General features: G+C 34.3%; 1 pseudogene; it reads left to right on the forward strand.

Moving 5' to 3' along the window:
- The first annotated feature begins 467 nt into the window (after positions 1-467).
- LOC119599125 lies at positions 468-10897 on the forward strand (annotated as a pseudogene).
- Positions 10898-14720: the final 3823 nt, after the last annotated feature.

Here is a 14720-nt window from a genome sequence, read left to right on the forward strand (position 1 = left end):
ACATAATATATATATATAGTATATAGAATATATATATATATATATATATATATATATGTGGTGTGTGTGTGTGTGTGTGTGGTGTGTGTGTGTGTGGTGTGTGTGTGTGGTAGTATATATATATAATAGTATATATAGAGATATATATAATATATGATATATAGAGAGAGAGAGAGAGAGAGAGAGAGGGGAGAGAGAGAGAAGAGAGAGAGAGAGAGAGTGACAAAGACATAGCCAGAGGCCAGAGGCAGAGAGACAGAGACAAGAGAGAGACAGAGAAAGGGAGAGAGAGAAGGAGAGGGACAGACAGACGAAGTGAGAAGAGGAAATGAAAGAGAGCGACAACGAAATAATGATAAAAAAAAAAAAGAAAAAAAAATCAAGACCTTGAATCCGACTGAATCCCCGGATTACCCTAAAGAAAACGGGCTGTTTGTTTACCCTTCGATCAGCTGAGCGGCGGCGGCGGCCGGACTTACCTCGACGGGAAGGAGCAATTTCTCGCATGGAACCCTAATTTCAGGCTTTATTCTGGGGGGATCCCGATCTCGGAGAAGCTATGCCAAGTATGTAGGAGTCGGTTGTTGTGGTGGTGTGGCTTGGGCGTGGGGTTTGGGGCGGGATAAAGGGGAGGTTTGAGTCGAGGAGGAGGGAGGGTGCCTCGAGTTTTTTTTTTTTTTTTTTTTTTTTGTTATTTGGGGGAGTCGAGGTGGCGAGCGAGGAGATGGATGTGTCGCTTATTTCCGCCCATTTCGACGCTTCTCTTTCCTGCTTTTTTTGGTGTTTTCCGAAAGGGTTGGGGTTAAATATGACCGTGATGGGTATGTAATCAGGTATTTTCTGAATTCTGTCGAAGTTTCCCGTCGTGAAAACTAGTGTTTGTATGACGGAAGGATGAGTCCAAACTTGAAATTAAAGTCAAGTGGATGTTTGAAATACACAAGGGATTTCGAGTGTTTCTTTGGCTATTGTGGGATTCAAGGTTGTCCTCTGTGTTTGATTTTACTGAAACTCCCAGTGATATTGGTGAGAAAATGTTTTTTCTGTTTGTGGTTAGGATACATGATGATAATATAAGGGATGAAACTTTAATGCATTAGATAATATAAGGGATGAAACTTTAATGCATCTACATAAGCTCTGGATCTATATGAGCTGAAGAATAATCAGGAATGAGTGTATTTACATTTTGCCTTTTTTCATTTAAGAATTCCATAGACAAGTACCGGAAGTGTGTAATAGAAAGGAACCAAGTGTACCCTTAAGCCTAATCCCAGTCTGAAGATTGCCTGGTAAGTATTTTTAGGATTGATTCGGCTGTGTATAGAAGTGAAGAAGATTCATGACTTGCACAGGAATTAGATGATTGTTTTGTAATTATAATCATAATTTTAATAGTCTGTATTTCAAAATTTTCTTACTTAAAAGAGTTGATTTTATATCTAAGATATGATTCTAAGTACTTGAAACATTTGGTATTTATGGCATACATTATATATTTTTTTATGCAACAGTAATTGCTGGAGTTAAACAGCCCTTTATAAAGACAAGCTTTTGGTCATAAACTTACCTTATTAAATGCATAGTTAGAGTATTAAATATGATGCTTTTGCAGATTGCTTGGTGACTCAAAGCGTAATTTAGTCTTTTTATTATATTTCTAAACTCATTATATATTTGTGAACATGCCATTGTTAGGCTATAATTCTTTTAATTCTCTTCCAGGTATGTACGGTCCCAGCCGATAAAAATTATGGAGGGTATGGCGGTTACTGGGGTGGATATGGCCGACCTCCACATCCACCTCCCCCGCCCCTGTCCCATCTCACCAGCCACCACCACCTTTCCATCCACCTCCTCCACCATTTCCTTTCTTTCCGTTAGCCGCCTCCGCACACTCTACGTCCCCTCCACCTCCGGCCTCCAATAAGGCTACCCCGACCCAGCAGCAGCAACAGCCCCCTTTACCACAGCCTCCCATACAATCACAACAAAACATGCCAGCAGCTCTACATGCCTCAGCAGCAGGAGAGGAAGAGCCCCCCCCTCAATTCAAGCCGTCCCCAGTCCGCTCAAGCTCCATCAAATCAACAAAATTACAGATCGAGGCAGAGCAATGGTAGCACCTTACAAGAAGATCCAGTGACACTCCACCATACCAGAGCATGGATGATGATGATTCCCCATTGGTTTCGGGTCTCCGTTAGTGCCAAGAACAAAGGAGAAGGAAATGGAGCCACTAAGCCCCAAAACACTTGTACCAAATAATAAAAGGCCATGTAAGTATTCCCCTTTTAAAAACTCATGATTTCTCATATGGTGCAAGTTTATTTATCTTGGGGAAATACAAACATGCGGTGAATGATTATTCATCCTTATTTTTTCAGTACCGGTTGAACTCGATCCAAACTACCCGAAGAGTTAGTTTCAAAGTTCCATAACAATTCCTGGAGTTATGTGAAGTTAGGGTAAGTGTGCACCTTTATCTTTCTAATTATTATAAATAGTTAAGGTTTTGTAAAGGATGTGACAAAAAATACACAGCATTTTGTAAATATCATTATTAAGCTAATTTTTGCAGAAAGTGCGATTGAAAAATATCCCAAAATCAGAACAAGAAATTGGGAAAGCTTTGATGCTTGAGATATTCCAACCCCTTTATCTTCTTTACAGTTGAATTCCAGAGTTCAAGCGAAAAACCATTACGAAGGCAAGCAGCACAAGAAGAAAGTGAAAAACTATATTGATATGTTAGCAAAAGAAGGTCAGCCTCCAGCCAAAGTACCAAAGTTAGACTTGTCGACTCCAAAAAAGGTTTGTAAGCTGGAAAGTGATTGGTTTATGTATGATTTTGAAAGACTGAGTTGAGTTGTGGCTTGAATTTCTGATGATTTGGAGATCTGTGAAAGAGAGAGGTAATGGGGTGATTTCTTGATGTCTTGTTTATTTTCAGTTCACAGTCGTTTATAAAAGTATTTTTCATTACTATCTGTTGTTACTGATAAATCTCTAAAGTCATTTTACTAGAATCCTATGAGATCTGTGGAATGCAGAGGATATATATGATGTTCAGATCTTTATAATAGCATCTGTATACTAAATCTTCCTGATTCTCTTCCAGAAATCAGAACCTCTGGATGTTAGTCAGCTTTACTGTAAATGCTGTGACCTAAGCTTTACGTCGGAGCAGCATGCACAGCAGCATTATATGGGACGCAATCACCAGAGGGTGTTACATGGGCTCAAACCTTTGAAAGCTGGCTACTACAACAAGGAAACGGGGAAATGGCAAAGGATGTAAGATATGGTTTAGAAGTTTGTCTTGCAAGGTGTCCTCTGTGTGATTTCTTATTAACTGCATCATCTGACACTTACTCAGGAGTTAATTATAAATAACTTGATTCATTTATTGGACATAAGTAGAATTGCAATAGGCCTAGAGAATCTAGCAAGTACCATGCTCATTGATATCTAATACAGAACCAGTTGACACCTAGGTAATGAATCTTTGATATATTGTTTAGGTGATTAAAAAAAAAAAAATCTAAATCCTTTATTAACCCCATGTCACAAGAAATATAGGGTTCATTTAGTAGTGTTTTGTGAAATGGCTCTGCATATAGGTGGCTCCACAAGTGCTTAGCCATAAAGGAGTCAGTCAGTTTACCTTGTGACCACAGTCAGTTTCACCTTTCTGGAGTTTTTTTGGGTATTTTTTCTAAATTTTAATTTAATTTATCTATTTATTTATTTATTTTATTTTTATCTATTTATTTATGTTATTGTTATTTAATTTATTATTTATTATTTTTATTTATTTATTTATTTATTTATTATTTTTACTAGTGCTTTGATTTTATGTTATAGACATTATAATTAATATAATACGTTGTCATTACTAATAGCATTATGAAATATAAGAAAATATTTCCAAAAATCAAGGAATCAGGTGAGATACATCGTACTATTAATGAATTCATGGCGACTTAATACTGTGGAGCCATCTGTTGTAAAGACAATAAGTAAACTAAACTGACAATGAGCATAGCATATACTTACAATGGTGTTTCTGGTAACATTGGGTTAATGGAGGATAAAGTTTATGGTGTAAAGATAATGGAATTTTTAATACCTAAATAATGAGACAATTTATGATATCCGGATAGTAAGCCTTTGATATTAGCTAAGGAAAGTTATTGATTATTGAGTAATGAAATCTTGGATACATGGATGAATGATTAAGCTCTAATTTGGAAGATAAAATGCTTTTAAAATGAAGTCTGCTGATACTCGAATAGTGAAATATTTGATACCTTAACTGTAAAATCTTTCAAAAACTCGCAAGGCCGCCAGACCCACGCGTGCTTGGAGAGGAATTGACCTGAATCTGGAGCCAACCTCGGATGATGGACAGGTCAAAACTCGACAAGCAGCTGATCCAGACGGGGTGAAAGAGAGAGGAAGGTCAGTGGTTTAGGCCTATGGTCTTATTTTATCATCATCATCATCTTCATCTTCATCTTCATCATTTATCATCATCATCATATCATCATCTTTCATCTTCATTTTCATCTTCATCATCATCATATTATTATCATCATTATTATTATCATTCATCATCATCACATTATCATCATCATCATATCATCATCATCATCATATCATCATTCATCATCTTCATCATCATCTCATCATCATCATTCATCTCATATCATCATCATCATCATCATCATCATCATCATCATCATCTTCATCATCATCTTCATCATCATCTCATCATCATCTTATCATCATCATCTTCATCATCATATATCATCTCATCCATCTTCATCATCTTCATCATTTATCATCATCATCAACTCATCATCTTCATCATCATCTTCATCATCTTCATTCATCATCTTCAATCATCATCTCATCATCATCTTCATCATCAACTTCCATCATCTCATCTTCATCATCATCATCATCATCATCTTCACATTCATATCATCTTCATCATCATCTTCATCTCATCATCTCATCTTCATCATCTTCATCATCATTTCATCTTCATTTATCATCTTCATCATTCATCTTCATCTTCATCTTCATCATCATCACATCATCTCATCATCATCATCATCTTCATCATCATCATCATTCATCTCATCTCATACTATCATATATTATCATTATCTTCAATACATCATCATCTCATCTCATCTATCATCATCTCATATTCATCTTCAATTATCATATTATATTTATCTATCTCTCAATCATCATCATCATCGTCTTCATCTTCATTTCATCTCATTCTTCATCTTCATCTCTCATTCATTTTCATCTTCATCTTCCTTCATTTATCATCTCATCTATCATCTTCATCTTCATATTCATTTCATCTTCATATTCATCAATCTCTCATCATCAATCATCATCATCTTCATCATCATCTTCATCATCATCTTCATCATCTCATCTTCATCTTCATCTCATCTCTCATATCTCATCATCATCTCTCATCTCATCATCTCATCATTCATCATCATCATCATCTCATCATCTCATCATCTTCATCGTTCATCATCTTCATTTCATCTTCATCTTCATTCATCATCATCTTCATCATCCCTCTTCACTATCTTCATCTCATCTTCATTCCTTTTCATCATCTCATCATCTTCATACTATCATCTTCATCATCTTCATTTCATCTCATCTTCATCTTCATCTTTATCTTCATCTATCTTCATTCATTCATCATCATTTATTTCATAATCATCTATCATCATCATTTATTTCAATCAATTCATCTTTATCTTCATCTCATCTTCATCTCATCTTCATCTTCATCATCATCTTCATCTCATTTCATCTTTATCTTTATCTTCTCTTTATCTTCATCTTCACTTTATCTTCATCTTCATCTTTTCATCATCATCTTCATCATCTCTCTCATCTCATCATTCATCTTCATCATAAACTTCATCATCATCTATTATCATCATCATCAAATCATCATTATCATCATTTATTCTCATTTATCTCAATCATCCTATCATCATCTCTTTATCAAACTTTATCATCTTCATCTTCATCTCATCTCATCTTCATCTCATCTTTATCTATCTTCATTTCATCTTATCTTCATTTATTCATCTCATTCATCATCCTCTCATCTCATCTTCTATTCATCTCATCATCATCATCATAAATCTTCATACCACATTATCTTTCATTTTTTATGTCAGTTAATCTTAAAATCATCTTATCATTCATCTTCATCATCTTCATCTTCTTCATGATATATCATCATTATCATCTTACTTCATTTTACTTCTTCATATTCAATCATTATATTTCATCTTATTTTTTTCATTTTATTTCACTCGTATCTCATGTACGATCATCTAATTCACTTATGTATCACTCAATTTCAAAAATATCATAACCTCAAACATATTTATATATATATATATATATTTATATATATTATATATTATATATATTTAATTATATATCTATTTTTTTTTTTCTTTCTCATATAGTATTGTAATAACTGTATTATTAGTACAAAAATACTTGAATTAATTTCTCTTTTATTTATCAATTTCATTTCAAACTCCAAGCACTTCAAGTGGTCAGACCCACATAAATACGAGCAGCGATCAGCCAGTTCATCGTGGTCAAGTTATTTCACTTTAAACATTTTTCTCTTTTCTCGTCTTTATCTTTGGGATCTTCCCAGGTTCTTCAATCAAAATATCTATTTATAATCATATATTTCTTTTTTATTCATCTTTCAATGTCATTACATTACAGTATCGGAATTTTATGTCACTATTTTTTTTTTTTATTATTTTATTTGATGGGCATCGTGAAAATCATCGTGACATAGAATTCATTTTAAAAAGGGTTAATGATGAGCAGCATCGATCTTATGATTTCCCACAGTCATGGTGGCCAATGTTAACTCATGTAGATACGCAAAGTAACCACCTCACGTCATTTATTCAGTGTCATCAGTAAAGTTTCATCAAATGTTCATGTTCGTCCATCGTTGTTCTCAACAAAATTCTAGCGACCTTGCCTCAGTTATCTTCCCAGTCATAACATTATGTTTGATATAATTTTCAAATTTTTGTTTGTTATGAAGCTTCCATTATTTTATTATTAATTTATTTATATTAAAGAATAAAAAATGAATTTAAAGTTATATATTTATTATTGGAAAATTGTGATGATTTATGTAAGAAGGGAGTTTATTATGAAGCTGTTTATTAAATTTTTATTTATAGTTTTTCTTTATATATTTTATTTAAATTTTTTTTTTTTTAATTTAAGTAGATTTTCACTTTGCATTAGCCTTTTTACTAGGTTAGGAAATTTGGTAGTACTCTTTATTTTATATTTTTTTATTTTTTTTTTAATTTATATTTATTTTTTTTTTTTTCTTTTTTTTTTTTATTTTTTTTTTGGGGGCCAGTGTTTTCCGTTGGTGTTTTCTGTTAGATTATATAGTAATTTAATTCCTTTGGGGGCAAGGAATAAATGATACAAAAGGGAAAATAAGCTTCTGGCAGATAAACTAAAAACGGGCATCGTTTTTAAGACTGCAACAGCCTTTAAGTTTTTAAGCGAAAAAGCAAATTTATACACAAAAAAACATTTTCAACTTTTATCTGTTTAATGGTAATTTTGGTTTATTTAAAGTTTTTGTTTTTTTCTCCCTTCTCCCCTTTTTCCCCTTAGGGCCGACGCAGCATTCTCGCAAGTGTGAAAAAGGCTGATGAGGTGAAAAAAGCCCAAGTCAAGGGATTTCTCCATTAAAAGGACCCCTAGGACTTGGATAGGGAAACCCAATGGGAAAGGGGAGGGCAGGATAGAAGGTCTGTCCTCTGAGTAGAAGGATTAGATTTTTTTTCAAAGTCTTAAAAGGGGAGTTGTGCTTTTCCCAAAGGCTTTTTCCTAGGTGAAGTAGGAAAATGAAGTCCCTTTGATTTTCAGTAAATGAGGCTGGGGTTTTTTTTTTACTGAGTGTGAGTTTTGTTTTTTTAATGTAAGTACCCCTGATGATTTTAATTTTTTGGGTAAACCATCCTGAAGGTTTGGAAAGGTAGGTTGAGTTTTGGGAAAACATTTTGAGCCCTATTTTTTAGTGTATGTATACTTTGGTATATAAGGAGGTGGATGTAAAAGCAACCCCAAAATAAAAGGGTAGGTTTGAGCATTACTCGCTGTCTAAGACGTTTTAAGTCTTGCATCTATACTGAAGCTTACTGTTTTACTAACTAAATTTTTTACAATTTTTTTTGAAATGAAAAAAAATACAGCTGTTGCCCAGCAGGTTAACTGAAGACTTTGATACTGTATGTTCTTCCAAAGGGGTTTTGGGGGCTCCAGGGGTGGGTTTCCCTATTTACGGGAGTTATTGTTGTGAACAAAAGTTTGGGATTTTTGGGGTATGCGGGTTTTGTCCTAGTTTTTAAAATACAACATCATAGTCTGTTATGTCATGGGAAAGCTGTATATTTTTTTTTGAAAATCTAAAAATTGCTGTGTTCTTATTTTCGGGTATGTTAAGTTTTATAATACAATAATTATTATTCTGATTGATTTTACTTTTTACTTTTTTTTGGGAAGTTCAGTTCAAAATATTGGTGATAGGACAAAAGGCTTTGTCTGAGTGTTTATTGACCCTGGCCCTAAGTCACAAAAAGTTAAAATCTAAATGTTACACTTAGTCTATGAGCAATTTTTGGGGTTTTGGGGGAATTTTCAGTGGCCCAGTTTCTTTTGTTTGCCGACGTATAGGGTTCTGTACTTATTTTAAACTAAAAAGTAAAAATTAAAAAATTGGTGTAAATTGCAGTAGAATGACAAGGGGGTTGGGTGTTGTTCAAATTTTAGTGGGGGGATATCTCTATTTTTTGATTTTTTTTCCCGCTTTTTAAGAGGGATTTTGGTTTATTTTCTAGCTGAAAGTGGAATGGATGCTTTCTGATGATTTTTAAAAATGATTTAAAAAGAATTTTCCATTGAAAGCTTCCGGGGCAAAAAAAAAACTTCTCTGTATAGTTTTATCCTGTAATGCTGGCAGTGTCAGAGTCCCAACCCCAATAACAGCTATTGGAATTCTTGTGGGAATCTCGACTTTGGATTTTTTAATCTGAGAAGGAAATGCACAGATATATTATTAAACTCCCTTTGGCTGATAGTTTTTTTTGAATGCTAAAGTATTTTAAGTGTATATTCAGGTTTACTTAAAGACTTAAAATGCTTTCCTTTTATCAGTAAGTGGCCCACTATGTACCAAAATGCCTAAAAAGCTCACTATTGTGATTCATAAAGGATAACTGCCATATGTGTTCATATTTGGGATAATTTTACAGCCATTATTTCCCAAAATTTGGATGTAGTTTGACAATATAATTTTAAATACACAGATTTTTTTTGGAAGGCATTTGGAATAAGCAGTAAAAGTATTACCCCAAAACTTAAACAAACTATTGGATGCCTATTTAGAAAAATGGGCCCTGTTTTTTTCATGAAAATCGGGTTGTGGTGGACATCGATACAAAACTGCCTTTTTAAATTAGTTGTACCTCTCACAAGACACTGAACATCGTCCCCAAAAGAAGACAGATTTATCATCATACATTTTTTTGTGCATGAGTAATTTTTCTCTGATCCCCAAAAAGGGAATAAAAAGATTTTGGGTTTTAAGATTGAGATTGAATAGATTTTTCTTACTGTTTTTTATTTTACGTAGTTTTGTAATATTTTTTTTAGTCTTTTTGCTTATTATATTGTTATAAAGTTCAGAGCATTCCAGAGGTTTATTTTTGTTTTCCCAAAAATTCAAACTTTTCCCAAGTCTTACTATCTTTTAAGGAGAAAAAGGAGATCTCTTTTAAATTTTTTGAAACTTCTGAAAAAAAACAAGGGGTTGAGATTGACTGTAATTGAAAGATAAAGGTAAATAAAAAATTAATTAGTAAAAGAGGAAAATAATCAGACCCATTTGCCCTTAGGGAATGCCCCCTTTTTAGGAGATATACCATTTTTCAGTCACCCAGATTTTATAAGAATTAAAAAAGTGAAAAAACATTTTTTTTCTAATTAGAATCTCAAATGTGTGTGAATTTAGTACCCTCTTGGGGACTGTTTTTTACCCTGTCATTCGGGGAAAAAATCAGATTATTAATTTTCATTCTTTTTTTTTTTTGAAAAACCCATATGCTTTTTTTTTGTGTTCATGAAACGGGGGCTTTTTTTAAAAATTTGAATTAAGAATCACAGTTCACCGGCGTTTTTTTACTAAATCTTTTGTTTTATTTGATTGGTGTGAGCTAATTATATGATTATTTTTTTTGTTCTAGATTAATTTTGAAATGAAAATTTTTTATGTATTTGTTTTTCAAGCATAGGTTGAAAAGATAATCAGTTCTTTAATGTGTTTTGGTTTTTTTTTTGTTTTTTTTGTATTTTATTTTAATTATCATTATTTTTTTTAAAAAATTTTTATTTGCTCAGGTTTAAAAGCCACCATTAATTGAAACTGAAGCAAACTTTTTGTACAGAAAGAATTAATCTTTTTGCTGAAAGACTCTTTGTTTTTCCTTTTTCCCATTTTTTGCCCCTGATCCCCCTTCCGGGTAAGTTTACTGTGCTCCCTGCACCTCACGCAAAAACTCGGGAGGTCATTTGCTCAACATGTAGGTCCAAGAAACCAAACCGAGATCAAGTAAAGAGAATCACCGGGGAAAACCCGGGATATGTTCAAGGACAGGATATAAAAATGTCATTGTTTCACACAGCTTTTTTTTTGTAGTTTTTTATATTGGTTTGAAATTTCTAAAGTTCAATTCCCAAAATTGTGTGATGTCTCTTTAGAATTGTGGCTCGTTGATTTTAAACCCCTAATGCTAGAACATTTATGGGGAATTTGTACACTTAAAAATTGGGAAAAATGAATAATGAGTTTTGTAATCAGATGTAACAAAATGATAAGAGAATGTTTGGGGATTAAATTAAAATAAAGGAATTGTTTGTTTTTCAAAGGGAAAACTGTGGTGAAAAGGTTTAAAAATGCTAGCTGTAAAAAAGGGACACGCCCTTCGTAGTCGGTGAAAAGGGAAAAATATTGCTCAGGAAAGCTTAAAGGTTCTCATGGGACTCCCCCAAGTGCAAAGGGAGGAAATGCTTTTGGTTTGGTTTCTTTGGGTGCTCTTAGACTGTCCCTCATGCGGCTTCTGTGCCCCAGAGTATGGGGGAAGGGTCCTGTGAACCACTGTGATAAAAAAGGGAAAATTTAGAACTCTTGAAAGGGGTTTCTAAAACAAAGTTTTTTGGGTTCTGAAATAGTCACACTAGTTACAAAAGGTTGCTGCATCTTGGACTAGAATGTCAACATGTATTTCTTTTTATTGTGATCTGTTTTTTTTTCCCCCCTTCTACATTTTTTTCTTTTTTTTTTTATTTCCCTTGAGAAAAAGCTTTGTTTATCAGGTATTTTGGTCCCAAGATTGAGTAAGGGCATTTTGACATATTATTCACTCATAACTAAAAGCAAAGAAAAAAAAAAGTACCGGTTAACCAGGGACAATAATGAATAATTTTTAAGAAAAACTCCGCATGAACCTGTTTTTACGTTCATTTGTATTTAGGCAAGAAATTTCCAGAATCTAACAGCATAACCAGGGCGCCTTACCCTATTGCTCTTTGTTTTGTGATAAATGTGTACTATTACTTTTATTACTTACCAAAGTGATCTGAAGTTTGTTTTCGCTTTTCTCATGCGTTATATGATTTTACAAAAAAGGGAAGAGGTTGCATGTGGGGAAATCCAATGGTAATATGCATGCTTTTTTCATGCATGTAAAGATTTTTTGATTGCATTTGCAGATTGCAGTGTTTGTGAGGAAATAACTGAGAAGTGTATTTTTATTTGTTTCAGCTGGGAAAATGTTTTTCTTGTATGGTACAAACTGCCTTTCCTTTTGGGCATTGCCTTTTGTTTTCCCCTTTTTAAAATTTTTACTTATTTTTCATCACACTTTTACGGGTTTTGCTGTTGCATAGAAAAACAATTCAAAATTGATATTTTAAATTTTCAGTGCAGGGGAGAAAAGCTTTTATGAACAACTGTGGGTTTTTGGGAGGTTGGCATTAAAGGGTTAAAGGGGCCCTTTTGCTGGTCCCCTTAATGCAAGGATTTTTTTAAGGTTTGGGGCTGAGAGCGGGAAATTTTTCTTGCTCTCTCTTGGATAGGCTTTGTGCCCGTAGACGTCAGGTCTTCTTGTGTCTTTCTTTTGCCTGTCATCCGTACTCTTTTCATTCTGTGCTCTTTCTTCCTGAAGCAGTCACGCTAAACCCAAGCCATAATGAAGATCACAGCTGTATTTTGTTTTTTTTCCTTTTGTAATATCATTTTCTTAGGCTCTGGTGCTTTTGATGGGAGTTTGGAAAGAGCTCAAATTGAGCAGATTTGTTATTGAAATTGTAATAAGTTACTATTTTTTTTTTTTACTACTTTTTTTTTTGTTATTTTTTTTTCTGTTTTTTTTTGTTTTGTTTTGTTTTGCATTGTATTTAGCTCTTATAAAGGGAAAAGGATGGGTCTTTGTCTAGTGGTAGCCTTTTTATTCTGATTATTTTTGGGCCAAAAATTATATCTTGTCATGCTTTAAAAATTGTTATATAGATTGCGTCTGTGGCTGGGTTGATTAACAGCAAGGAAATTTGCCATTTATTGGGGGTTGTAAATAGTATTTCTGGGGAAAAAGTATTAGAGAAAATGGGAACCATTATATCTAAAAAACACACTAAATACATACACATATATATCTGTGCAGGCACACAAATACATATGCTTATGCATAAGTGCACACAGATGCACAATTGTGAACAAGTGTTAAAAAACAAAAGGTAATGTCCAAATTTCACATACTTACTCAAGATGGCACCCAAAAATCTACACTACACATTTTACTCACAAGCCTGCCAGGAACACAGGTACATGCACATACATAAACATATTAAAACTACACTACACTTTTCAAAAACACATACCCCATGCACATGCACTCACATGCCCTCCTACACAACATACCATCACATGCACTGCACATTTACATACACATGCACATACACATGCAGAGCAGATCACATGCAATGCCTGCACATGCCCTACAGTGACTGTCACAAATAAGCACATATACATATGCACATACACACCCACTTATGCAATCACATACACTTACTTATACTCATTTAAAACAATAAAAAACTAATCTCATGCACAACTCATACGAAGCACAAAACATGCCATGCACATCAATGCACGTCCAAAGTACATGCACTGCACATGCACAGCACATGACATCCCCATGTCTGCCATGCACATGCACTGCACAGCAATGCACTGCACTGCCATGCCTGCACATGCACAGCCAAGCCATACCAAACCCTCACAGCAGATCAATGGACTTCTAACCTTAGAGAAACACGAGCGTTAGGACACGCACAAGCACACGGAAGTGCTCTGCCCACGCCCAGCACTGCACACACACCACCACACCACAACACACCCACACACACAAACCAAACCACACACACACCCCCACACACAACCCCACATACACACACAACACAAACTCTACCATACTACCAAAAACCATACACTACACACCACACCAACACCACACAAACACACACACACAAACCAACCACACACCACACACACACACACGCACACACCACACCACGAACACCCTTTACCTCTCATTCTCTCTCTTTGTCTCCTTTTAGTCTATTTATTTATTTTTATTTTTATTTTAAGAACCAAGGTATTAAATCTTAAGAACTTAAAAAAAAAGTTCATTAGCCACGTGAAGGAAGTTCTAGGAAGTGGCGGAAATTTTGCTCAAATTAATGTTCTTGAAGAATATTTGTGTTTCTGTGACTGTTAAATGTTGTAAGTAAGTATATTTTAGTGTTTAAGAGTGTGGTGTCTTTTTATATAATTTACCTTTTTTTGTTTTCTTTGTAGTGATGTGAAGTTTGCTTGTGGAGATTTATCCCTGCGTTACGTTACGTGCTTGTGGTGCTCCACTAGATTAGCTGTTGTACAAATTCATCCAGTTTAGATGTGTCAGCGTACTGTTTTTAGACTGAATTTGCCATGAGATAGCTATGAAATTGTACATTGTAGAATTAGCTTCCTTTTCTTTTTCATATTTCATGTAGTGATAGCTAGTTTGTTTTCCTATGATTAGGGAGGTGTGGAATCTCTTGTAATGCTGAAGCAGGTAAGAAGCATCAGCCGGCTTAGATCAGGGAACAGACTTTGGGATGGAGAGATTGACGTCACCAGTCCGAAGGCAGTCTAGAGATCATCATTTGCATCAGATTTGTACCTTGAGTGAAGGTAAATGTTTTCTGATCTTGGGAGATGGGTGGGGGAGATGTGGAGTCACTTTGTTGATGCTGGTTTGATGAAACTTCTCGAATAAGGGAAGGCTAGATTTATACTAGGTGTGATAATTTTCCTAAGTTTGGATTTACCAAAGTTTATGTAGGCCTATATTATTCAGATGTAAGGGCATGGGTTTCCCAATCCCTTCTTTTATTAAAAAGGGAATTGTTGGGTACAGCTTTTTTGTGGGTCCCGGAGGGAATTTTATTTTCTATCTAACTCAGATAGGCTGTGTGAGGCAAACATCTGATTTAAC

This window comes from Penaeus monodon, chromosome 42 (genome assembly GCF_015228065.2).
Source record: "Penaeus monodon isolate SGIC_2016 chromosome 42, NSTDA_Pmon_1, whole genome shotgun sequence".
In the NCBI taxonomy this organism is placed as follows: Eukaryota; Metazoa; Arthropoda; class Malacostraca; order Decapoda; family Penaeidae; genus Penaeus; species Penaeus monodon.